This window comes from Lemur catta, chromosome 11 (genome assembly GCF_020740605.2).
Source record: "Lemur catta isolate mLemCat1 chromosome 11, mLemCat1.pri, whole genome shotgun sequence".
NCBI classification, from domain to species: domain Eukaryota; kingdom Metazoa; phylum Chordata; class Mammalia; order Primates; family Lemuridae; genus Lemur; species Lemur catta.
Window position 1 is genome coordinate 23,704,790 of NC_059138.1, and position 27,020 is coordinate 23,731,809.

The following is a 27,020-nucleotide window of genomic DNA, read 5'->3' on the forward strand; positions in this document are numbered from 1 at the left end:
CTTGAATATACACAATTTTTATTTGTCAATTGTATCTCAATAAAAACCGGAAAAAAGAAACTAGAAATTATTAAGTATTATGATACTGTCTCCATATTCACATGTATTTAGGGATTCTTTTACTCTCAGAATACACTTTTTCCAATGTGTAGCACTGCTACTTGCATAAAATGGTATAAAGATTAAAACAATTATTGACTTTGTGCATATTTATCAAATAGACATAGAATTGTTTTAAGTCATTAAAGTGCAACTAATCACGTCCCATCACTTCTAACAAGTGTTTGCTCCTTCCCTTTGGTGATAACACAATGTCATAGCCTGTACTGAAGTCTGTCAGCACAGAGGTTGGTAGTGTGGGGTTTGGAACTGTCTCTTCTCTGAGGACAACATAGTAACACAACTAAAGAAGGTACTCTCATAGGAGTAAAATGGTAGTTTTAAATCAGTGACGCAAAACTTAGCTTTGGGATGGGTAAATATATATTTTTAATGAGATATTTGAAAAATTGTCATTCATGAAGAGTAAGTTCTCTATGATACGTTTTATGTCATTTGATGGGAATATGATAAAGAGAATGTCTTTTTAGGACAAACTTTATATAACATTGATTGCCATAAAAGGCCTCCCTTGTAAAAAATATAATGCTTGCATTGCAATCTCTTTACTTTAACATAAACAACAATAACAACGACACAAAATTGAAAAGGAACTTGGGGAGCCCTAGTATCTGACAGCTTGTGCATCTAATTACAGAGATGAGCCCAGAAATATGATTGTGTTGGAGGGAGGAAGGTGGAAGACAGTAATGGGAAGGCAGTGCCTAATACAAAGAATAACATTGTCTCTTTGTATCTGGATCGCTGTTCTTTGCATCATGAGGAAATCTGCAATGCTCATTAGCCCTTTGGCAGGTTGGTGCAAGAGACATAGTGGTGCTGCTAAATTAAGCATTGACATTTGATGCTTGATATGAACACAGCAAATGATTTTTTAATCTTGTTTCGTTTGGTTTTGATTCAGATTTGAGTGTCACAGAAAAAGTATTTTAAATTTCAAATCATTTGATTTAACGATGGAATCACTATCTGCTTTTTGTAATGGAAAAAAGGAATGGAAGGACTAAGTTATGTTTTCTGACATCTGTCTTTCAACGCTAGACAGTGTAAGAGGAATGGAGCCGTACAGCTAGGGCATGGCTAGCCTCCTTCTCCTGGCAAGGAGGCAGACAGGTTCTCCTATACCAAAGGATCTCATAGAGGCTCTCGGACTCACCTTTACTAACTTTTGACAGGCAAGCTTTTGTCCCCATAAAGAGTTAACTAAATGGACTGAAGAAACTTGGTCTTGTATTAAGAGGACCCAGGCATGCTGAAAGACTGCTTTGGTAAACTTTTGTAGGGATGAGAGTATGAAAATTCTGCAGGGTCTCCTTCTGTGGCACTGTACAGCTTAGAATTGCCTGCTGAGGTGTGCTAGACAGGCCTGATTTTCCCCTGTGACCCTGGTAAGGGTCTGAAGAGAGATTATTAAGAGTAGACATGAGCAGAGTTTTGAAACTACCCCTTTACCCATATATCATTCATACATTAGTCATCAGCTTTTCTACTGTGTGCTGAGAACCAGGATTAAGCACTGGGGACACAAAGACAAGTACAACATAGACCCTGTTCTGAAGGAGCATCCAGTCTAGTGGAGGATGACATGCAGGACAACAAGTAAGGGCCATGAAGTATCAGGGGGACTCTGAGAAAGTCAGGGTTGAGGGAGGAAAGAATAGTTATGTCTATCTGGAATATGGTCTTCAAACTTTTTGTCCCATGGACCCATTTAAAACTCAGTGAGATTTAAGTCCCAATGCTTCTAATCTCAAGCAAATGATCATCAAAAATATTTATTAAATATATAATTTATATATATATGTAAATTATATATATAATGCGATTTATGTTTGGACCATAAGTTAAATTACAGAGCCATAGTTACTGCCCTAACTCATGAGCATCTGAAAAGGAAATGAATACATATTTCTCTAGGTTACTCTGAAAATGCCACAGACTAGGGGAAATAACCTGGGTCACTGGTTCTAGCCTTAGCTTTGGAACTGACTGTGTGATCTTGGCCAAGTCATTAACTTTGGCCTCAGTTTCCCTATATGTAAAATAAGAAATTCCCTCATTCTAGATTGTAATGATTACAGAAAAAACATAAAGTAACAACTAAAAGTAGAAAAAAAAGGTGTCAGTTCTTAGTAATATTTCTCTGTGTATAAACAAACTTTAGAGAGCAATTGGATGAATTTGGACTGCCCTTGAAATTAAATAGGAAGCCAGATGAGATGACTCTCAGGAAGTCCATCTGCTTGAATTCCCTATTTCCACTTGGAAGCTAGGATCTCCAGATATTTATTCATAATCTGATGAATCATTTCATTTTTTTAACTTTTCTCTTGAGTGCAAAAAAAGTATCCTAAGGAAGGCAAGGATTCTAAATTCTCACTGGGATCCCTGGAGTATGCAGTAAATGGCCCTTATCATGAATATCTGTAGAAAATTCAGAAGAGTATAAGGTAAAATCATGTATTTTATAAATTAAATTTTATTCCATACTATAGCTACTCAGGACTTCTAAATTTGACTTAAAGTCAACTCTCCATTTTCAGTTTCCTCCTCTGTCCAATCCATTTATAATGTTCCACGCAATTAACCTTTTAAAGTAGCTCTGTCCCACAATAGTTTCTGTGATAATAGAAATGTTTTGTATTTCTCCTGTTCAAGATAGAAGCTGCTAATGTTAGGTAGGGATCAAATCTGCAGGCAGTGGGTGTAGGCCAGGAGGGTGGTTCCTAGGGGTGGAGAAACCAGGGACCAATCAGGGGAAGGGACTATGGGAAAACTCAGAACACCTGATAATCATTTGGTACTATCCCACACCTCCTGTAAGCCCACCCCAGAACTAGGCCAATAAAAGGAAATCACCTGGGAGTTCTCAACGTCTTTCTCCACTTGTGAAGACTGACCCGTTCCTGTCTCTGGAACGTATTTTCACTAGAGGTAACTTCCTTCTTTGCTTTTACCTTGTATAGTTTATTTCTTTTCTGTAAAAAAACTGTTTGTGTGGGATTTCTTTGTGATCACTCCATCATCGGCTCAACTCGGTACCCATACTCACTCTTGTCACTGTGAACCAAGGACTAGCAAATATCTAGATAGACCTAACCCTTGCTATTGAGCAATATTGAGCATTTGAAATATGGCTAATGCAATTGAGGAGCTAAATTTTTCATTGTAGTTAATTTTAATTAATTTCAATTTAAACTTAACTAACTATATGCACTGGTGGCTTGTGCAGTGAACATTACAGTTCTAAAGCATAGCCTTGACCATAACCCTCCTCTACTCAAAACTTTCTATAGATTTGCTCTGCTTCAAATGTGCCATTAAAGTATCCTAAACTAGAATTCAAGAAATTCCATAAACTGTTCTCAAAATTTGATTTTCATGCAATTAATATTTCATCCAAAGCAAATATTTGCTGCTCTCAAACCTATCTCCTATTTTCCAGCAACCATATTTTCCTTATGGTGTTTTTTTATGTTTTGTTTTTAATAAGAATGACATTTTATTTATCTAATTATATATGATATTGAAATAATTCAGCTCAATTTTTCCCACCTGGATAAGGTTTTATTTCATTCACATCAGTATCTCTCACACTCATGAAATCCCATAACCCCTTCTTATAACATTTAGTAAATTTTACTGTATATTTTAATTACTTATGTACATATGTTAAGCCCACTACCAAATTGTAATCTGCCTAAGACTGTTGTCCATGTTAAACTTAACTTTGTGTGCATCCTGGCTTCCTCCACATAGAAGGAATATAAGTTAATCATTAAGCAAAAGGCAATAGAATTGGGTTTAAATCCCAGTGACTTGATTTAATACCTGTGTAACTGATTAGCACAATGCCAGGCATGGAGTGAGTGCTCAGTGAATGCTAACTATTATGTAAACACCAAAGATCTAAGTTCAAGATTTTCACAGGCTGATGGTCATATCTGCTTTTGACGCAAGAAAAAGGCCATATTCTTTCACTGGAAAAAAACAAGACCAGCAAATAGAAGGAAGCTTGTTCTCTCTCACAGCAGATATTCTTGATCTATGTTCATCTCTCTCTTTATCACTAAAAAGTGGAGTTTGCGGTAGAATGTCAAGAAGGGTGTTCATCTCTCTCTTTATCACTAAAATGTGGAGTTTGGGGTAGAATGTCAAGAAGGAAGACTTGAAACTCAGCTGCAGGACAGGAAGGACAGCAGGTCGTCAGAAAGCTATTCCTTGATCAAGGCAGCCCTGTGTCCGGGGAAAGCATGTGGCCTTCCAGTTCCCTGCCATCCATGTGTTCCCATGCCAAAACTCACTGTTTGTAGCACCACAGTTGAATAGCTTATTGTCTTTGGCCCTTAGCTTGAATGAAATTATAAAAATACATAGGTAAAAATGGAAGAGCACAGATTTAAACAGAAGCTTCCCTTTTCAGCGTTTGGGAGACTTCTCAAATTCTGACTTTTTCCTAATGGCTGAAATCAAATGCTTTCTAAACTGTAGAGAATTCTAAAGATTTCACTAAAAGATATAAAATTCTAGTAAAATATTGGTGGTTATCTTTGAATTTGGTAATTTGGTTTTTGATTGAAAATATTCCTCAGGAAATTTTATGATTATAATCTGCACAAATCACTTGAACTAACTTCTAATTTACCTTTAGTTAGTGATAGTAGCTGATGTGCTTTATAAAGATATAAATAATTGGGGTTTGATCCCAGTTTTCTAGTTACTGTGTCAATAATTTTCTTACCTGTTAGAGTCAGCTTCTTCAAAGTTTGAATCTGGGCTGGGCCACTTAAAACTTTACATCTCTCAAATGTTACTTAATTTCACTGAGTCTAAGTTTCCTCATTTATTATATAAGCTATTTAATTAATAATAATTCTTAACCTCACAAAAATATGTTTAAATTTTAATTGTACAAGATAAAGTGAATAAAGCACTTTGATTAGTACCTGGCACATAAAAGACATATAATTAACTAGCTTCTCTATGTAGTTCATATTAAAATAAATACTGTATAATATTTAAGAATAGTTCCTCCTCTAACTGGACTCTTTATAATCCCTCCATGTTGACTGTACTATTTTTTAAACCTTTTATTGTGACATAATTTTTATTTACTGCAAAGTTACAGTGGTAGTACAAAGAACTGCCATATATAGTTTACCTATGTTAACCAATCAATTGTTAATATTTTCCTCCAGTTGTTTCATCATTTGTGCTCTCTCCCTATAATACACATCTACACGATATGTGTGTGTATTGTTTTTGAACCATTTGAAAAAAGGAAGTTATGCCTCTTTAATTACTAAATACTTCTGTGTACATTTTCTAAGGCATTCTCTTACACAGTACAGTTATTCACCTCATAAAATTTGACATTGATAAAGTACATTTGTCTAATCTATAGCCCGTACTCCAATTTTGTCAACTGACTCAATTATACTCTTTATAGCATTTTTTTCATTCAGTACAAGACCTAACCCTAGATCAAGTATTACATTTAGTTCCCCTGACCCCTGTTTCCTCTAATCTAGAACTGCAATTGAGCCTTTTGTTGTCTGTCCTGATGTTAATGTAGGTAAAAAACCTGTTTATAATTATCTGAGTTTAGAATTGAACTCCCAATAATCCTCGCCCCCTAGTGTTTATACCTTTGTACAATCCCCTACTCCTGGAACATGGACTGGCCTTAGTGACTTACTTGTGATAAACAGAATATTGCTAAAGTTATGTGACATCATTTCCAAAATTAGGTTAGAAAAAGCCAGTTACCTTTCCACTTTGTCTCTCAAAGCCCTTATTCTGAAGGAAGCAATCTAGGAGCCGGGCTAAGGAAAGGACCATGTGGGAAGGAACTGATGTCTACGACCAACAGCCAGAGAGGGTCTGAGCTCAGTTTAAGAGCTATGTGAGTGAGCTTGCAACTGGGTCTTCTCCCAGTTGAGCCTTGAGATGACTGTAGCCAGCCCTGGCTGACACCTTGGTGTAGCCTTTTGAGGAACCCTGAGCTAGAGGCACCCAACTAAGCCATTTCTAGATTATTAAAGCAGAGAAACCATGAAAAATGTTTCAAAAAAATGTTGTTTTAAGCCTCTATGTTTTGGAGTAATTTATTATGCAGCAATAGATAACTCATACAAAGTTCATATTACATATAAAACATTACTTTTCACAAGATTTCAATATACACTGAAATTTACAGGAATTCAATTCCCTTACAAATCAAAAGAATATTTTATTTTGTTTTGTTCAGGAGTTCTTTACCATTTGGAAAAATCTTACCATCAGCAAAATGACCCATGGATTACAGTAGATAATTCCTGGTTCCCTTTGTATATTCGTGGCAATTATATATAAGGTACAAATACCCGACTAGTGGAAGGAAAAAGTTAAGTCAACAAGATAGTGGAGTAGGAAGCCCCAATCTTCTTTTCCCCAACAAATTCACCATTTCATCAACAATTCATTGACAAATTCTCTGTGAGAAATCCAGAAACTAAGGGGAAAACTCCTGTACTCCAGGCAACAGTAAAACCACACTCAGGAGATTTGGGATACCCTCTTGCTGGAGTCCCTGCCCCCAGCACAGCACCATAGGATCAAACACCTGACAAATGCATTAGGTCATCCTGTTTAGTACCCAAATATTTTCATACTGAAATAATTACTTTATCATAAGTTATTTTCTTTTTACATCTTTTCATACTATGTTTAAGGCATTATAATGATTTCTTAGATTCTGTACATTATATATTGTGAATATTTGTTATGAAAACAGTGCCATTAGATTACAAATAGAGACTTAATAGTGTATACTCCAGAGGGAGAAATAAGATTTTTCTATTGTTATTCATTATCAATGAAGACATATGGCTTTCTCTTTTAGAACTGGATGATTTTCCCATAAAGTATATGGATCCCATATAAAGACTTACACTCTCCAGTTCCACCCGGGAGCTATTGGGAGTTAATTCTGAAGTCAGTAGGTAACCGAAGGAGTGGTGTTGGTGGTTGTCCCAGATATTTCCAGATATATCAATGCTGAGGAAATTGTTGTGGTAAAGGTGGTAGAAACAGTCTATAGTTGAAACAAGGGCAAATATTGAGAGGGTGGGGCCAAGTATTTTGCTTCTAGGAAATAGAAATTAAGGCAGAAATTAAGTTAGAGAGGTTGGAGATACTCATTGAAATGAAACCATGGTATAGATAGGAAAGACCAACGGGCATGTTAGGGTACTAGAGCCTCCACAAGGAATGAATTTTGGAGGACCTGAGTAGGTACTTAGTTGTGGATCAGAGGGCGTTTGGGAATTAGAAGTCCTTCAGCATCTCCTCTGTAGTTGCTTAGATGTTGATTATTCTTTAAAAGAATAGAGCTTTCTGTCTACTTTGGTTGGACCACAGTTTCTCTAATTTCAAGATCTTAATTTGATGAGAAAATTTCCATGGTGACACCCTACCTCTTAGGGGCTCTAGGATTATGGCAACACACTAGATTGATGGATGAGATCAAGAAAACATGTGACCTCACTACCCACCCCACAGCTCTTCAAATACCCAGTTGACCAATCCTCAGTATGAAGAAACTTGAGATTTAGTCTGGTGCTTCTGAAACACCAAAGGCCCAAATATAAGTAGAATATTTTCTGAAATTTTCCAAAGCTTTGTATAAGTTCACCTGCTCTTATTTTCAGAATCATACTAGAACTTCTGCCTGTTTCATTTTAAGTGGCACATTCTCAGTTCTAGTCTATTAACACAGTGCATTTTGAAAAATATAAACCTGTTTTTTTTTATTTCAGCATATTGTGGGGGTACAAAAGCTTATGTCACATATATTGTCCTTGCCCCCCTTTCCACCCCAAATCAGAGCTTCAAGGGTGTCCATCCCCTAGACAACACGCATCGCACTCATTATGTATGTATACACCCATCCCCTCCCCCATTCATATCTGCCCGACACCCAATCAATGTTATTCCTAAATGTGCTCTTAGGTGATGATCAGTGAAACCAATTTGCTGGTGAGTACATGTGGTGCTTATTTTTCCATTCTTGGGATACTTCACTTAGTAGAATGGGTTCCAGCTCTATCCAGGAAAATACAAGAGGTGCTATATCACTGTTGTTTCTTATCTGTCCATCAATACATGAGTGGATTAATAAAATGTGGTGTATGTATACCATGGAGTAAACCTGTTGTTTTGTAACAAAAGTTTAAAAGTTTGTGTACACACATACAGTTATGGAAAGCCTAAATTCACCTATTCTGTGTTATCAATCCACATAATTATGTACTACTACCTTATTAGAAGTGCTTATTAGAAGTAATATCATATTAGAAATTAAACTGAGAACATTTTAAATATTTATTTCATTTAAAAATAATATTATTCAACCCATTACATATTAACATACGTAGCATAAATTGTAGGAATGATAACTGTATTTCCAATAATAAAAATAATATTAGTGAGAAGAGTTGTGAGTTGTGTTGTTTTATTTTTTAATCTCTTTAATGTGTAGCTTAATAGAGGACAATTAGATTTTTGTATTTGGGCTGCAGTCATCCTATTATGATATGCTGTTTTGGCTCAAGTATTAAAAGGAAATTTGGCTCATGTAGACATGGAATTGGAAAAAGTACATGAATTGCCTTTTCAGATAATTCCTCTTTTAAACTCAGGAAGTAGTAGTTTCTTAAAGGTTAATCACAATGTGGATTTGAAGCCCTATCTTTTAATAACCTTTTGATGCTCTATCAATAAACTTTTCATACTTTGTTACCTTAAAATCTACCAGCTTTTTTTGCACTTTAAATGGATCTTTTACCCCCACATGAGTTTGTAACATGCACTGATCATTTGAAAAATATTGGTTCACTGGATTATGCATATCCTCTAAGTGTTGACACATTTCACACATATAAACAACCCCACAGTTGTTAATATCCCCAAGAATCTCGTTAGAAAAATCTAATACTGGTAAGCTGCTAAGCACATGGTAGCAGGTATAAATTTTCTAAAATTTTAATTTTTGCTTGAAAGTTTTAATTATAGCTCTGGCAACAGATACTGTTAGTTGTTTTCCTGGAAGTGACAGACTTACTTCATTCATTTTTGAGAAACAGTCTGCCAATTACCCACTTCTTTTTAAAAACAGCTTTATTGATGAAATCAGGTGCGTTCAGGTTGGTATGGCTGTAGGCTTAAACAGTTTTATTGAGTTATGGTTCACATACCATAAAATTGGTCAATTAGAGTTTTATAATTCAATGGCATTGTGCTATAACCACAGAAATTTTAGGGCATTTTCATCAACCCCAAAAGAAACCTCATATTCATTAGCAGTCACTTCCCATTTTAGTCCAACTCTCAAATCCTAGAAAACTACTACTTTTTGTCTCTACGGATTTGCCTATTCTGAACATTTTATATAAATGGAATCATATAAGGCATGGTCTTTTGTGTATGTCTTCTTTCACTTAGCATGAAGTTTTCAAGGTTCATTTGTGTTGTGGCATGTATCAGTACTTCATTCTTTATAATAGCCAAAGGATATTCCATTATATGGATATACCATATTTTGTTTATTTATTCATCAGTTGATGGACATTTGGCTAGTTCCAATTTTGGCTATTATGAATAATGCTGCTATGAATAGTCATGTACAAGTTTTTATGTGGACATGTTTCCAGTTTAACTGAGCTAGCAGTGGAATGTTGGATCGTATAGTAATTCTATGTTTAACATTTTGAGGAAATGCCAAACTGTTTTCCACAGTGTCTGCCATTTTACATTTCATTCCTACAAGCAATGTAGGAGGGCTCAATTATTCTATATTCTTGGCAACAGTTATTATTTCCTGTCTTTTTTCATTATAATCATCCTAGTGGGTGGATTTTTTATTATTATCATGCTAGTGGGGATGAGTTATAACCACCTCTAGTGGGGGTGGTTTTATTGTAACCACCTAGTGGATATACCTACTGGGATCCCATGGCATTTCCCTAATGGTTAATAAGGTTTGGCATCTTTTCATGTATTATGGGCCATTTATATATCTCCTTTTGAGATATGTCTAATCAAAACCTTTGACCATTTTTAATTGGACATTTGTCTTTTTATTGTTTAGTTTTGAGTTCTTTACATAGTCAGTATACTAGACCCTTGTCAGCTAAAATGGTTTGCCAATATTTTCTTCCATTCTATGGGTTGTCTTTTTACTTTATGATGGTATCCTCTGAAGCACAAAGGCTTTTAATTTTAATAAAGCCCAATTTATTTTTTTCTTTTGTCAATTGTGCTTTTGGTATTATATCTGAGAAATTATTTCCTATCCCATGGTCACAAAGATTTATTGCTGTATTTTATTCTAAGTGTATTATAGTTTTAGCTTTTGCACTTAGGTATATAAGCCATTTCAATTTAATTTTTGTAAATGATGTGTGGTAGGATTTCAAGTTTATGTTTTTGTCTGGAGGGGCATCTATCTGTATACCTAGTTTTCCTAGCACCATTTGTTGAAAAGACTCTTTTTTTTCTATGGAATTATCTTGACACCTTTGTCAAAAGTCAAATGACCATGAATGTAAGGGTTGGTTTCAGGCATCTCAGTTTTATTTCATTTATCTTTATGTCTATCCTTAGGTCATACTACCTTGATTACTATAACTTTGTGGTAAGTTTTGAAATCTAGAAGTGTGAGTCCTTCAACTTTATCCTTTTCCAAAATTGTTTTAGTTTTCAAATACCCACTTATGAATAACCATAGTTTGTTTCTTGATGTGTTGAAGAACATCTTTCAAGTAAAAATTATATTCTATGACAAAAGTGGCTAATTTAGTCCTCAACTGAATCACACAAGTTTTTCCTTGAAAAGACCTTTATAGCATGTAGCAGAACTGTTTTACTCTTACTTTTTATTTTATCACAAAAACATTAAAGGAGGTATACTCATAGGTCAAGAATTAGTAAAATTAATAAATTTTACTGCTTTATCAAGACATTCTTAAGGAAAACTGGCTTTTTTTTTTCCAGTGTGTGGCAGTGAAGAACACAATGACTACTAATACATTTTGGTGCCACTGCCTTGATTCCTGTTAAGGCACCAACAGTATTACCTACCACTGATTTTGCATAATCAGTAGGTACATCAACACAGTGAAAAATAAATTATTTCAACATACATTTGGTAATATCAAATCTGATTTAGTAAGTTATGTGGTGAGTAAACATAAAATGCTATTGTACTAGCCACATAGCACCAGAAAAAAATCAACCTTTAAAAAAATTTTTATTGTATATATTTAAGGTGTACAATGCAATGTTTTTTTATTTTTTATTTTTATTTATTTATTTATTTATTTTATTTCAGCATATTATGGGGGTACAAAAGTTTAGGTTACGTATATTGCCCTTGTCCCCCCACCCCCGAATCAGAGCTTCAAGTGCAACACGAAGTTTTGGTATGCTTATCTTGGTAGATTTATACAAGGTGCAGTGATTACTACACTCAAGCAAATTAACAAACTCATTATCAAAGTTTTAATTCATGTTTTATCACATATATTTAAAAACTTTCCTACTCTAAAAATAATTGTCCAACTAATCTTGTCATAATTATGAATATTTACCTCTGATAGAAAATATAGTTTTTATTATTGGCAATATTATAACTTGGATAAGGATTCTTTTAAGTCTTTTAAAATATTTCCTTGAACCATAGTAGTTAGTCTATGATTCTATAATAAAACATTTTCTGCACACAGTGTAATTTGTGGCTCTGGCATTTGGAATAGCATAAAACATTTAGACAAAGTATCCTTTCAGTGAAATTTATAATTTTTCAACTAGTAATTACCAAATGCCAGAATTAATTTTTCTCAGATAATTATTCTTTTAGCATAGTTGACAATCCCAGGCATTTAACTCATTCATTAAAATGCAATAATGATCTCTCCAATGGTTTTCACTACCACTAATGACATGCATTTTTATGCATCACTAATTTCCATGAAGAACAATAAGATACTATTTTATTGGCATTTACAGGACTATACTTTGTTGCATGCTTATGAGGAAATAACAAAAGGGCCCAGGACAAATTAGCTTCCGGGTTTTTTTTCCTGAAAGATTAAATAACTTGCTCTACCAGTATATGATATTATAGTTGCTACTGCATATTGTTATTATTGTGTAATTTTCATTATAATTGGAACAAACGTATGGCTAAGATGGACGATAGTTAAATTATAAAAGTGAATATATATGCTGATAATTATGAGTAAACTTAGAACTAAAAACTTTAAAGTATTTCAAAATCCAACTTTATAGAATGTGTTCAGATTAAATGCTATTAAAGTTTTCTCTTTGATGTTTTGCATTTGTTATCACTGTTACTTTCCCTAATTACTGCTTATTAATTTAAAAACAAGTCAATTAACTTACTGAACTATCTACTTTAAATACTTTCCTGTGTAAAATGTTTTATAATTCTGGTGTTTCAGTGTTTACATTAGTACTCAGTAAAATAACTGTTACTTTTTGATAAACGTAAATTTCAGATTTGAGCCACTAAAACAAAGTAATTCAAACTTTTCCCACTTTTATCTAAAAACATCATTTTCAGTCTTATAAAATAAAATTGGAGAATTAATACAGCACCTCAAAGTTTTAAACCCAAATGGACAACATATCAAAGTGTCCCCTATGCCCATTGACTGAAACACTTATTCAGTTGGAAAATTACTAATTGACATGCAAATATTTCAGCTGATGAGGTGGGCTTTACTAAAAATGATATGATTTCTCTTTAAGATTATGGGTTCTCATTGCAAAGACATGCTGTTGTAGCCCTGTTTGTATGAAGCAACAGTGACATGCAGGGACTGATTAGCTTAAATCACAGATGTGTTTGCCTTAGGGAAATAGCAGTAGCCTAGTTTTCCCCATAAAAGTGATAGCCAGAATTCAAATTATTTTCAATCCAAAGCCATAACTCTTCCAATTCTAGTAGTTCAGTGATGAAATTGGGATATAGTGAAAAGGAAAGGAAGATTGTGTCTACAAACATTTAAAGTCTACATGTCCTTTGTAAGCCTAAAAAATTAAGTCTGTGTATTACTAGGGACTGGCTTTCACTAGGCTGACATCAGTAGGCAACACATTTGTGTTTTCATTTGCATCAGTCACCAACACATGGATGCATAATGAAGGTGGGTAGAGGTTCTTTTCAGGAAGAGAACACACATTTAATTTGACATTTTCTTGTTGAGCTTGAGGCAGCCAGCTTCCCTGGTTTTATTCCATCTTTCATCCCACCAAACTTTCCCTCCTACTCATCAAATAATCATGGCATTCTTCACTATAAAACATAGGCAGATGGGTTCTTGTGTCATTATTTGTAATCCAATTGAAAAGATCTGTTCTTGCTTCTCCTGGCCCCTATTCCTTAGTTCTCTAAAATCAACATTCAGTCCTTTAAATTTACAAACTTTCTTTTTCTTAGCTATGAAATGAAACTTACCAGTAGCATTTTCAGCAACTTTCTCGTGTACTTTCCCTTCCTGCATAATCTGTGGGTAAGAATAATTCATATAAAGCGTTGGAACTCTTTTTTCTTAATTCAGTTGCAGTAGCACACTTTTAAAATGGAAACTACCAAATAAGTGCTATATAATAATAGCAATTTTACTGGCGTCAAGCCATCCACTCTTTCCCACAAATGTAAATGCTTCATTATTTAAGCGTGCATTTAAAGATCATTTATATGATTTGTATTTATGCATTACCATTCACTCTGAATTATCTCATAATTTCTCATTTTCTTTTTAAAATTGCTTGATGCATCTAAAAAGTACTAAGAGCTAAAAGGTCATTCCTTAAGAGTAGCTGTTAGAATTTCTTGGAAATCATTGTCCCAACATCTGGGTTACATTTTTCTTTCTCTATTAGTATGCCCCAAATTCTTTGTTGATTAAGGGAAGGAAATATAGTATTATATCTTTAAACTTCCCAATCAATATTCAAGTACCCACATCCTTGAATTTGTTAACCTATAAAAAACTACATAAATCTAATAGGCAAAAAATAAACAGAGAGCAAGAGCCACTGGTGACATGGGAAATGTGGAAGAATATGATAAGAGGAAAAGTCAATTTAATACTGAGCCCTGAAACAATATTTTGCTAGGTAGCATTTTTCTATTCTATGTATTCATTAAAAACCTCCTTGTATATCCTGGGGAAACTGAGGCTATCTTCAAAGTTCCTGGCAGTTGATTATACATAATTAAATCATTGGATAAGTATAGTCTAGATTTTTAGCCTTACTATGATAAAATTTATATTCTATTTTTGAGGAAAATTCTAACCTGATTTTACCACTAATTATAGAAATGCCTCAGTAGGGAAGAGGAAAGGAAGGATGGCAATCATATGAGAGAACCAGTGTTACTAATTCACTTATTTGTATATATACCTTGCACTCAGCCTGTCATCTTCTTTCTTTCTAACTTTCCAGCCCATCCATAAAGATAATTTGAAAAAAGTGCCTCTTAAGAAATAAAACTTTCCAGAGACAGGCAACAAAAAGACTAAAATTTGCCAGTGTGTGATTTTCACCAGAGGTAAAAAATAACCCCTAATTCTCTACATTTTAAGAACATGTTGACACAAGTTATTTTTGATAGACAAATGATAAAAAATGAGGTTCAAGTGGTATAAAGATTTTTACTCAATTGATAGCTTTTTCTTTGAACAGATTATTACCTAAAATCATGTAGTGAAAGATCCATCTTACTCAGGATTAGGAAATAGTGCTGATTTTGACTCTGGATTGGTTTGGTAATCTTGGTTATGTTATCGGACATCTCAGAACCTCATATTTATTGTTTAAACAAAACAAAATTGATTGAATAATCCCTAATTTATAGCCATTAATCTGTGTTAGTTGGTATGAGGACAAATGTTCTTTTTAAAGACAGGTGTTTTCACATTACATTGTTTAATGACTCCTTTTCTATCATATCTTTTAAATTGCTGTCTGGTGCTTAAGATCCTCATTTATATATATAACACACAATACATATATATATATATATATATATGCACATATATTTTTTTTTTTACAGAATGAACAACTATTGATTTTTTTCCCACATGGTTAAGCACTTCTCTGGATATCTATTTCTCACAGCACTCTCTGAAGCATAACAATTATGCTTGTTTTCCTGGAAAAGTCTTGGAGACGCAGATTCAGTAGCTAACTCAGGATCATTCAGACAGCAAATAGGAAACAGAGATTCAAGCCCAGACAGTCCGGCTCTGGGGCCCACTTTCTTAACCACTCTAAAGTGCTGCAATGTTATAGCCTTGGGTTTTTCACACTACTCTCAGTATTTTTCCAAATAGTTCTTTTTCTAAGCTGATTGATTTCCTTACTGTTTCCAAACAGAGGCCTATATTCTTTCCTAACTGCGTCTTTGCTTCTTATCCCCAATCCTTGAATGCTTTTCTCACCTCTCTCTTCCCTAGACTCCGGATGACACAGTGCTCCAGGCAGCCACTGGACTAACTGATCAGAGTTGACATCTGAGAAGGATCCTTTGGCTCGTCGTTGTCTATATGGCAGTGGCTCCAGCTAGATTTCACAGTCCTGACTGTTCATCAGAGCACCTGTGCTATGCCATAAGCTCCTCAGCTGACATTTCATGTCCTCCAAATTTGCAGTGGCCCCATAGTACCTCACAGGGAAATGTACCATTAAGGGTCTCCAAGAAAAACTTTGGAGGAATTCTATATCACTCCCTCTCTCTTATCATCTGTACCCATTTTTCTCTATTCTCATAGTCATTGACTGAAGTCCTCATCATTTCTTGTCTAGATTATCATTATAGCCTTCTTGTCTGCTCCCTGTGCCCCCTGCCATGTCTTATTCCAGTTCAGCCAGCATAAACCTGACACAGTAATCTTCCTAAAAGATGAATCTTTCCATTTCCCCCCATTATTTTCAGCATGAAATCTAAACTCATTATTGTAACTTTAAGGCCCTTCCTGATCTCCTTCCCTACTTCTCTTATCTCTTCTCCTGACATTCTTCATCTCAGGTGAGGTTAACCAACTCTCCACAAGTCTCCCAGCCCCTCCTCTGCATTCCTCCACTAGAATTAGCAATCAGAGCATGTTCTCTTGATGCTTAGGGCCCTGACACCAAGGAAGTTTAGTATAATACTTAAAAACTCAGGCTCTGAAGCTAGGCAGACCTGGTTTAAATCACTGACCCATCATTTACTAGCTTATATGGGTGAATTTAATAAAGTAACATGACCTCCCTGGGCTGTTTCCTCATCTGTTAAATGGGGATAATGAAGGGCTGACTTTACAGAGTTGTGAAAAGGATTAAATAAGATAACTAATATAAAGCCTTTAGTATGGTATTTGGAACACAGTAAATGCTTAATGAATGCTGATACTACCACCAATGCAATGCATTAAATTGAATGAATGAAATAATAATGAAACTCAAAAATGAATAAAAAATGAATGAATGAACAATGTGTACGGAATCATATCATGTATATGAGTATACAATGTGTATACTGTATACACATATACAATGTATATAGGAACTCCCGTAGAGGAAGAAATAGATGCCCTGAGTTAGAGCTAGAGAGGTTCAGGATGAGGCCAGGTAAATAGATGAAAACATTTCACATTGGTCAATTTTCTGCCTTAAAATTTATTCCAATTTATTCCATAGTTGATATTTTTTTAGTAAAAAAGAAACAATCCAAAGCTTGTTTGGGGTCAGGCTTTCATTTTATATTTCCACTGCCATGTTCTTGCCGCTTGAGAGGTACTTTTTACTACTTCCAAGATTATGGTCTTTGTTCATCTTTCCTGAATTAGAATAAGCACAATGTACTTTGTGTTCATAGAGCCCTCCGAGGTTCCTGGCCTGGAGGGACACAGAGAAAGGAAAGCTGGTGTCAGCACATCAAGGGTACATCAGAGAACAATTGAGCAGTGTGCAGAGGGTGTGCAATTACTTGCTCTCATTAGATACTTTTTAAATGTTTGCATGCTTGCCAGTGGCAAAGATGGCAAACTTCAAGTAATTGATAGAGAACAAAATTTTTATTGTTGCCTCTAGTTCTATAAAAAACAGTGTTTAATATGTGTTTCCACTTAAAGCAACTTTCCACTTAAAACCATTGGTCAAGACTCCATATCTATCTATATAGTTAGTATCTGGAATCTTTAGTAGATGGAATGACAGGATTAACAGGCATTTCTCTAAGTGGTAAAGAGTGAACAGCAAGATAATAGTAACGAATGTATTTAAACTCTTTATGCTTTACCCTGCACATTCCCATATATTGGGCTGTTTTCTCACATATGATCTCATATGGAATCTTTAGGTATTTTTATTAACTCTCTTTTAAATTTGGGGAAAACAGGATAATAGAGTGTCAGTTAATTCCTCAAATTCAACTTATTAGTAAACGGCATTGTTAGGATCACTGATAGGTGTGTTGCTCACTCTTCCCTGTTCACCTCCTAATCATTGTAGAGTTACAAACTAAAGAGGTGAAAAATATTTAGTAAGATTGAGAGGACAGAAAAATCTCTCCAACCTTCACCCACCCAGCCAACTCCTGGTAACCACCATTCCGCTTTCTACTTCTATGAGTTCAATATTTTTTATGCTGCACACGTAAGCAGGATCATGTGGTATTTCTCCTTTTGTGCCTGGCTTATGTCATTTAGCATAATGTCCTCCAGGTTCATCCATGTTGTCACAAATGACAGGATTTCCTTCTTTTTTACGGCTGAATAGTATTCCATCGTGTATATATAGCGCATTTTTCTTTATCCATTCTTCTTATTTTCTAAAGCCTTTGTGTGAGCAGTTGTGGTTCTCTGAATTCTTCATATCTTACTTGTCTTACACCTTCAGTGATGTATTCAACCTTTGAACACCTGGCACATGCTAGGCTCTGAACTAGGGCTTAGAGGCACAGATATGAATTTGAATCATGCCCTGACCTCACCATTGGTTGGCAGATATATTAGTTTAGCTTCTAAAACAAGGAGATGAGTAAATTAATAGTTGCACCAATCCAGGTTGTTGCCACTTCCTCCTAAGGAAACTTGATTCTCTCTGTCCACTAGAAACAGGGATTTCCTCTGGTGAACAAGGCCACAGCAATGCAGGGGGGGCCCTAGCACTTCCTATGCCTAGAGTCCACCCACCAACATACTATTGAGATTAAATTTCTTGGCAAGCCTGTGATGAATTTAATCTACTGTGACTCATATTATTATCATTGTTATCTCTGGTCACCATCCAGGAATAAACCCTCTAGTCATCCTCTTTTTCCTGCAGCCTCATCTTTAGAAACTTTTAAGCTTTCTATCCATGATCTGTCCTTATGGTGCTCCTCTTCAACTGCCTCCTTCCTGCACTCAATGCCTTTAGTATATTCTCTGAAACTCCCTATTCATAGTTAAGCTTTCCTTTGTTTTCTCCAGCTGGTGGCCTTAATTAAAACAGAGGCCTTCTTTATGACAATCCTGCCACGTAAGTGGAAACATCTAATATCAGGAAGGAGTCAGTTATGCGTTTGTGTGGGTTTCTGATTCCTTTGCAAGAATTCTAAAAAATAGTTTTCATTTGTTTTAGCATTGCTTTTAGAAGTCATGAGGAGAGACTCCCCAGGTGTGTTTCGCATTGATCCTGAAGTCTATCAATAGTAAGCAACTCAGCCCTGGCTGGATCTTCCATTATCAGAGTACCTTCCAAAGTAAGAGCATAAGAATGAGCCATTTACTCAGGTCCAAGCTGTTCTATACAATCAAGGTTTCATTCTTTCACCAAGGATGTGTCTACCCTGCTTTATCATCACCTCAGTTTCAAAGAATAGATTTCAAATAGCCTTGTCTCACACCAGAACATATTGTCTTTTATTTTTTATTTTTTTTGGTTTGTAAACTTTTCTATATTTTAAAAATTAGTTATGTTTTTCACCTTTAGTATCTATTTTTCACTTCTACTATCTCTTGAAGTACAGAATTTGGTATGTCTGCTTTGTGTTATTTTGCACAATTGACTAATGGGGTATTCTAGTTACAAGAAAAAATATCGGGCTATACATATTCAAGAAATATGAGCACAATAGAATGTGCCTAATAATAATCCTGTTATAAGCCTAATTTGTACTTTATTTGGATGACTCAGACGACAACTGGAGACCATATAGAAGTCTCAGGGACAACAGAATTTATTACAGTAAATATGCAGGAGTGTCAGTTAACAGAGATCTCAGATTCTCTGAGAAATATGCACTATATTTAAGTGTAAAAGTATGTTAATGTAAAATGCTTTATAAATAGAATTATATGTGCTGTTCCTGAGAAAATGAAAGAAGTAAAAATCTCAAGGTCACTTTCTTCAACTGCAGAGACTTAAAGAAAATGAATCACTAATCTATTTTCTAAATTTCATTATCTTCTTTCAAAAATGATACTATTGTTCTTGTCTATGCCAGTACTAGGTTCCCTAATTCTGCCTCCCTTGTGCCAAAAAGACACAATGTTGAAATAGAAAGAACATGGGCATTGAAGTCACAAATCTGAGAATCAAATGAAAGTTTCTTCCACCACTTACTAGTTTGTGACCAAGGATAACTTTCTTTTTTCAGCATTTCCCAGTTTTAATGTCCTCATCTGCACAATGGACATAGTTTTTAGCACACTGGATTCTTGTGTGGGGTAAGTGGGAAAATTTAGGTAAAACATTTAGAATTGTTCCTGGCACATAGTCTATGTTCAGCAAATGTTTTCTGTCAACATTATCATTTTTTAACTGTAAACAGTAGTTCACAGATGAATTCCTATTATTTTGAGATTTAGGGAACACATCTTTGTTAACTTAAAATGGACTATATCATCAACTAATGGTTGTTTTTCCAGATGGAAGAAGTTGAATCCCTTTAATCTTTGCTTATCATCAATCTCATTATGGATGCAGCATCTGGCAGCTTAGAGCGTGATGAAATATTGTGGATGTGGAGGGAGGATTCGGGATTGCCCTAGTCTCTGGGCTTTGTCTGAAAGTTCTGTCTCATATTGAAGTGAAAGTCAGCTTTCATATATTTTTCTCTTAATTTTCCTACTCCTGCTCCGTGGGCTGCACAGAATATGTAATCATTTTGGTCGTTGACAAACCTTATAATATTTTAAAGTAGAGATTGTGTTTCACATAAGCGTCTCTTTTCCATGTCAGCACCTTGGTTCCTACAAGCTTTCCTAATAACTGTTTCCCAAACGTCGTCATCCTGGTCACTCTCTTTTGTTCGTGGTGCCCTAAATTGTCCTTGGAGCAGAACATGCTATTCTAGATATTTCAAAGACTTGAAATTTCTCTTATTATGAACACTATGTTTCCATTAATTCAGCATAGGATTGTATTCACTTAGAAAAGCCTTCCTATAATTAGGCTTGAACTCAATGACAGTATTTGAGTTTTTTAATTGGAACAATTTGCTGTTAAAACACGTTTTCCTGATCATGTAATCATGCTGATGGTATTCTGAACCTAATTCTAGGACTTCACATTTCTATTTGCCAAATTTTATATTATTAGTTTCACCTTATTGCTCCAGTATATTCAGAATTGTCAATCTTTATTCTATCATCTAATGTATTAATATTTTATTTCAGCACCGAGGCATCTGATAATTTGATAAGTATGCCTCAATACACACTAGATAATAATGGAAGCCTTACTCATATAGAAGTATATCAAGATAAAGCCTAATACACAAATGGTTACAGGCAGGACTCCTCTATTTAGGTTGGAAATGAACAATAATGAATATCTTTTAGTTTTTAGCCTTATCTTGCCCCTCCTATGGTTGATAATTATTCTAATTGTGCAATTTGTTGAATAAATCTGATGAGTCTTTCATCATTCATCATTCTATGATGTAAATCATCCAGGACTGTAATTTTTACATCTCTTCTCATTTTCAGTTTTTCTCTGAATACACACATACACACACACACACACACACACACCCCTCTTGTTCATATAAGATCGGAATCATTTGATGTATAATAATTTGCTATTCTTATTTTTATCTTTTTAAGATTTTCAAAAGTCATGAAATATTGCAGGAGAATATGAATTGTAATGGCTGCACAGTATTCCATAAAATAGATTCACCATAATTTATGCAACAAATTTCTATAAATATCCAAATTTGGGCTATTATAAATAATCTTATGATAAAAATAATTTTTGCCAAATAATTCTCAGCACCTCTGATAATTTCTTTTTCTTCTACATACATGCCTAAGTGTGATTAATTAAGCAGTCACAAATTTACATATATATGCATATTTATAACTCTTTTATAAAAGCAATACATTTTTATTTTAGAAAACATAAAATACAAAAAATAAAAAGTTAAAAACATTATTACCTACAGCTCAGAGAAAACAGTTACAACTTAAATGTATATGCATATATTTCCTATATTTTTAAATACATTCACTATAATATAATAAGTAGGTCATATGCACGTGCTATTTTTATTTTTAAATTTTAATCACAGATAATTATTCATTAATCAATCATACATCAAATGATTATTCCATATCATTTATTAGTTTTCTACAATATAATTTTAATATCTATACAATATTTCTTTGCATGGCTTTTTGTTCCTGCTTTATTGAGGCACAGTTGATGAAAATTGATATATTTAATTTGTACAAAGTGATGTTTTGATATACATATGCACTGTGACATTATTAGCACTAGCAAGCTAATTAACATATCCATCACTTTACATAATTATCTAGTTTGTGAACATAAGATCTACTTTCTTAGGAAAATTCAAGTATACAATACAGTATTAACTATAGTCACCATGCTATATATTAGATTTCCAGACTTTATTCATCCTGCATAACTGAAATTTTGTTCTCATTTCCCCATTTTTTCCAGTCTCCAGCTGCTCCCCAATTTTCCCATTCCACACTCTCTGCTTCTATTCATTCAACATTTTTAGATTCTACATATAGTTGAAACCATGCAGCATTTATCTTCTTGTGCCAAGCTTATTTCACTTAACATAGTGTCCTTGAGGTTCATTCATGTTGTCATAAATGACAAAATATCCTTTTCTTAGGACTGAATAAATATTCCATTGTTTATATGCATAGCTTTAATTTTTTTAAAGTTTCTCATTATTGGTCAGTTATGATACTTCTTTTTTCTTTGTTATTATGTAGATTGTGATGAATATCCTTGATGGTAAACTTTTGTATACACTCACAACAATTTTTTTTAGGCAAAAATTTTAAAGGTGGAATTGTTGGTCAAAAAGTATATACAATTCTAAAGCTTTTAATGGTGATTATTCAATTGTTTGGAAAATGTATACAAATTTTCCTTCCCAGCAGTATAAAATCATATTTCTTCAGATTCTTACTGACATTATTTACACATTTTTGACCTTTTTAAAAGTGAAAACAATACTGTATTGTTCATATTTGGTGTTTCTTTGATTGACAATGATGTTTTGTGTTTGGGGCTGTGTATTTGTGTGTGAGGGAGAGAGAGAGAGAGAAAGAGAGAGAGAGTTTGTGGGTGGGTGTGAATTTCCTTTTCAGTCTTTCTCCATTATTTTCTATAGATTTGTTTGGTTTTTACTGATTTAGAAAATATTTTTGATATTAATGCAATTAAACCTTTATCTTTATAAATGTTTTCCATTGTCCAATATTTTATATTACTTAACTATATTATTAATCTCATTAAGTTTTTCTAGTATTTTTATATTTTCTCCTGGAATTTATTCCTGTGGAAGTTGTGAAGTAAAAATTTGTCTCACATTATTTTTTTCTAAATTTTCAATTAGTCCTGTCATCACTATTTAAAGAATAGCGATCCATCTCCCTACTGATTTTTCAGTAATGCAAGTAAAGTGTAATTAATATATGATGTAATATATGGTAGGTTTTGTTTCATTAGCTACCAACTTTAATATCCATTTCTAATTTTAAAATTTATGTTTATCTGTATATAAACATATGTATATGATTTACAGTGAATCTGTACGATTTGAAGTTAGGCTTTTTGTATTAAATTATATTTATATCATATGTTTTATTATAAGAAAAATCTATGAAATTAGTTTTACAATTGTATTCACAATTTTTATAACTTATACTAGATTCAAATCTTGCTGCAATTTTGATCTCTTCTTTTCCTAGTTATTTGGAATATAGTTTTAATTTTTTTTCCCCACAAGAAACCTGTAAACAGTATATATTCTCAATTCTTTTAAGTCTATAAATGGCTTTCTCTTTATTTCATCCATTAAAAACAACATGGATTGTTTTAAATTTCTTAAGTGTCAACTTTTTGTCTCCTCTGAGTGTACAGAATGATATTTGCTTTCCCTGTTTCTGCGGGAATTTTTCTGAGGTCTGTGTTGTTTTACTTTTCTCTGTTTTCAACCTGTGTAGATTTCCCCCTAGGTCCTTAGCTCTGTGTTCTGTCATCTTGGTTTGGATGCTTCAATCCCTTTCTCAGCCAGAGCCTGGGAAGAAATATAGAAAATAGAACTGCTGTATTATTCAGTAATTCCACTTCTGAATATATTTCCAAAAGAATTGAAATCAAGATCTTGAAGAGATATCTGCACTCCCATGTTCCCTTTAGCAGCAGAGTAGCCAAGGTATGGGAACAACCCAAGTGTCCATCAACATAGAATAGATTAAAAAACTGTGGTATATACATATAATGAAATACTATTCAGCCTTTAAAAGAAGAAAATCCATTTGTGACAACATGAATGAATCTTGAGGGCATTATGCTAAAAGTGAACTAAGCCAGTCACAGAAAGACAAATACTGCATGATTCCACTTATATGAAGTATCTATAATAGTCAATCTTATAGAAACAAAGAATACAATAATGGTTGTCAGAGGCTGGTGAGTGGAGGAAATAGGGAATTGTTTGTTCAATCTGTATAAAGTTTTCAGATATGCTAAGTGAATAAGTTCTAGAGATCTACTGCCCAACATAGTGTCTATAGTTAATAATAGTTAACAAATGCTCACAATTTGCTAGGAGGTAAGTCTCATGTGAAATGTTCTTACTACACAATAAAAAAAAAAGGAAAAATAAATAGAAAAGAAAAAGAAAGGGACAAAAGGAAACTCTGCGTGGTGGTGGGTAAGTCAATTACCTTGATTGTGCTAACTGCATCATGGGTGTTTGCATATGGCCAAACTCATCATATTGTACACATTAAATATGTATAATTCTTTGTGTATTAATTGAACCCCCCAAAAGCTGTGAAAGATCAAATAAAATTCACGAAATTTCTATGAGTAGTTTAGTCATATTCATTAATTTAGCTAACATTTTTGCAGATGGAAAGTTAACTTTATATTGTGAGTTATATATAATATAATATAATATAATATAAAGTTAACATAACTTTCTTAGATGTGCCAGAACACATACAATTGTTTTGGCATTAGGCTTGTTCTTCATAGTCTTTTGATGATTATCTGTTGAGATCTCTCAGCTTGAATTTACCTTGCTCTTTCTGAATGTATTCTAGCTTATTTTTAAACCCCATTTGAAAAGATTTTCTTGTGCTAATAAAAAGAAGTGTTTTGAAATCAAGCTGGAGATACACAGAAAGGAAAAGATGGAATGTATTTGTTCTGCCAAATCATTTATTACACCGTACTTGAGTTGTTCCCAGCAGCTAGGCAAGACAGACTAGCTTGCAGAAATTTAAATTCTGAAGATGAAAAAGATTCCAATAAATTGACTTGTGTTTCTGATTTAATTCAAGTTATATAGATTGGGTTTGATGGGGCTTAGCTGCTATAAATCTTCTATCAAACCACTCCAACACTCAGTGGCTTAAGACAATGGCATTTATTTAGGTCACAGATCTTCAGGGTGGCTGGAGGGCTCTTCTAGTCTTGGCTAGGCTCTTCCATATTCCTAGGATGGGCTATAGTTGGAGTTATTTTGAATGGCCTTGGCTGAAGTATCTTAGCTCTTTTACACGTATCTTGTCTTCTAGCAAACTAGCCTTGGCGTGTCCTTCTCATAGATGACAGAGAGCAAGAGGGAGTAAGCTGGATTGAACAAGTAATTTTCAAGCCTATGTTTGTCTGATAAGTCACATGGCTGACCCCAGAGTCATGTGACTGACTTAAGGCTAGTCCTACAAAGCTCTATGACAGGGTAGGGTCCATATAGCTTTGTAGGAATCTCCCTTTGTAGGAGGATCCTACAAAGCTATATGGCAAAGGGCATAGATACAAGAAGGAGTAAAGAATTAGAGCCATTTGCAATCTACCACTGTGATTGTCCTAGGATCATATTTACTACAGCAGAAAACGCACACTATATGTATGCTCTATTGCTTCCATAGAGCACAACTACTTCAAAGCTATTAAAACCTCACAGGAGAGTACAGAGTTAAAGCTATACTACCTTATGGCACCATGTCCTATAAACATTGCACTCAAATACTCTAAGCTCATACTGTTGACTAATAACAGGAAAGATGTCATTTGGGAACATTGTTCTCGTAGTGAGGTCTACTGAAACTTTAACAACAATGCAATTCAGATTTTCATAGATGTATCCCCTAGGAGAAATAAAGAAAACACAATTAAATGTTGAATTACTGCTCTCAAGCAACCCATTTGTGAAGGATAATGATCTCACCAAGAAGATAAAAGTTTTCATATGATTAGGTTCTTCAGCCCATGAAACATTATCAAACACATGAGAGTAATATGTAAAAGGCCTTCCTCTAGCTCCTTGGGCTAATTAAGAGGAATAGTGTCTCTAAGGGATCTTCATGCTCTCGGTTTCCACAAGTGCCTCATTCTGGTGTTTTAGTTACAGGTTGTGATTCATAGATGCTGGGTTTTGTTCAAGATCATGTCGTTTATTTTCAAGATATGGCATAAATTTTTCCTGTTAGGCTCCACTGCCAAGCAAATGCCATCACTATTCCGCTCATAAATTGTACAACACAATAAGCAATTGCAAACATTTTTTGCTAGTTCTATTTTATTGTATCTCATGAAAAGTCTAATAGTTAAAAAATTCCATTTACTGTAATTGCTATCACATAGATTTTGACAGACTTCTCCCTATTTTATAGTCTGTGGTAAGCACTCTGTGTTTTATGAATTTCTAAATTTTCATCATCTAATGTACAGTAACCACTAAAATGAAAACATTGTGATATATCTAATTAATAGTATTAATGACTAAAATTTATTGGGCACTTATTACTTTGGTGGTTTTATACATATATATAATTTGTTTGGTAACAATTCTAAATAAGAGTACTGTGATTGTCAGGATATTGAAGCTCAGAGGGGACAGGTTTCTAAGAGATTGCTTCTCACAGGTGAGGGGAAAGAAGTGATTGTACTCATGTTGGGAACCTCTTCCTGAGCTGCAGTCTGGAAACTGGCTCTGTGTAGCAAACAAAGGAGATTGTAGGACTCACCTGCTTGGTTACCCTTCTCTCAGGTATGACAGCCCTGTACTGCCTTTTGTCCAATGTCTGAAAATAGTTGTTTTATATTTTCTTCCAGTTTTCTATTTGTTTATTATAAGAAAATTAAGTCTAGTGTCAGCTACTGGAGCATGATAGAAGCCTGTGCCACTTTTTCAAATAGAAGGAAGATATAAAGGGCCAATCAAAAGTATTTACCATGCTTTTCCATTCTGATTTTGTCTTTGAAAACTATTTTTTCGATCACCATTGTCTAATGCTCCACAGCCCTGGGAGCAGTCTCACCAGAGCATTCCAGGCTTACTGAATCCTAGCCCA

At 34.3% G+C, this 27,020-nt stretch overlaps 1 long non-coding RNA gene across 1 annotated transcript in view; it reads left to right on the forward strand.

Moving 5' to 3' along the window:
- The first annotated feature begins 2,918 nt into the window (after positions 1-2,918).
- LOC123647316 overlaps positions 2,919-27,020 on the forward strand; it is a 124,869-nt gene continuing 100,767 nt past the window's right edge. Inside the window, exon 1 of the long non-coding RNA XR_006738198.1 lies at positions 2,919-3,054. This is a non-coding gene — a long non-coding RNA (uncharacterized LOC123647316). The remainder of the gene's footprint in view (positions 3,055-27,020) is intronic.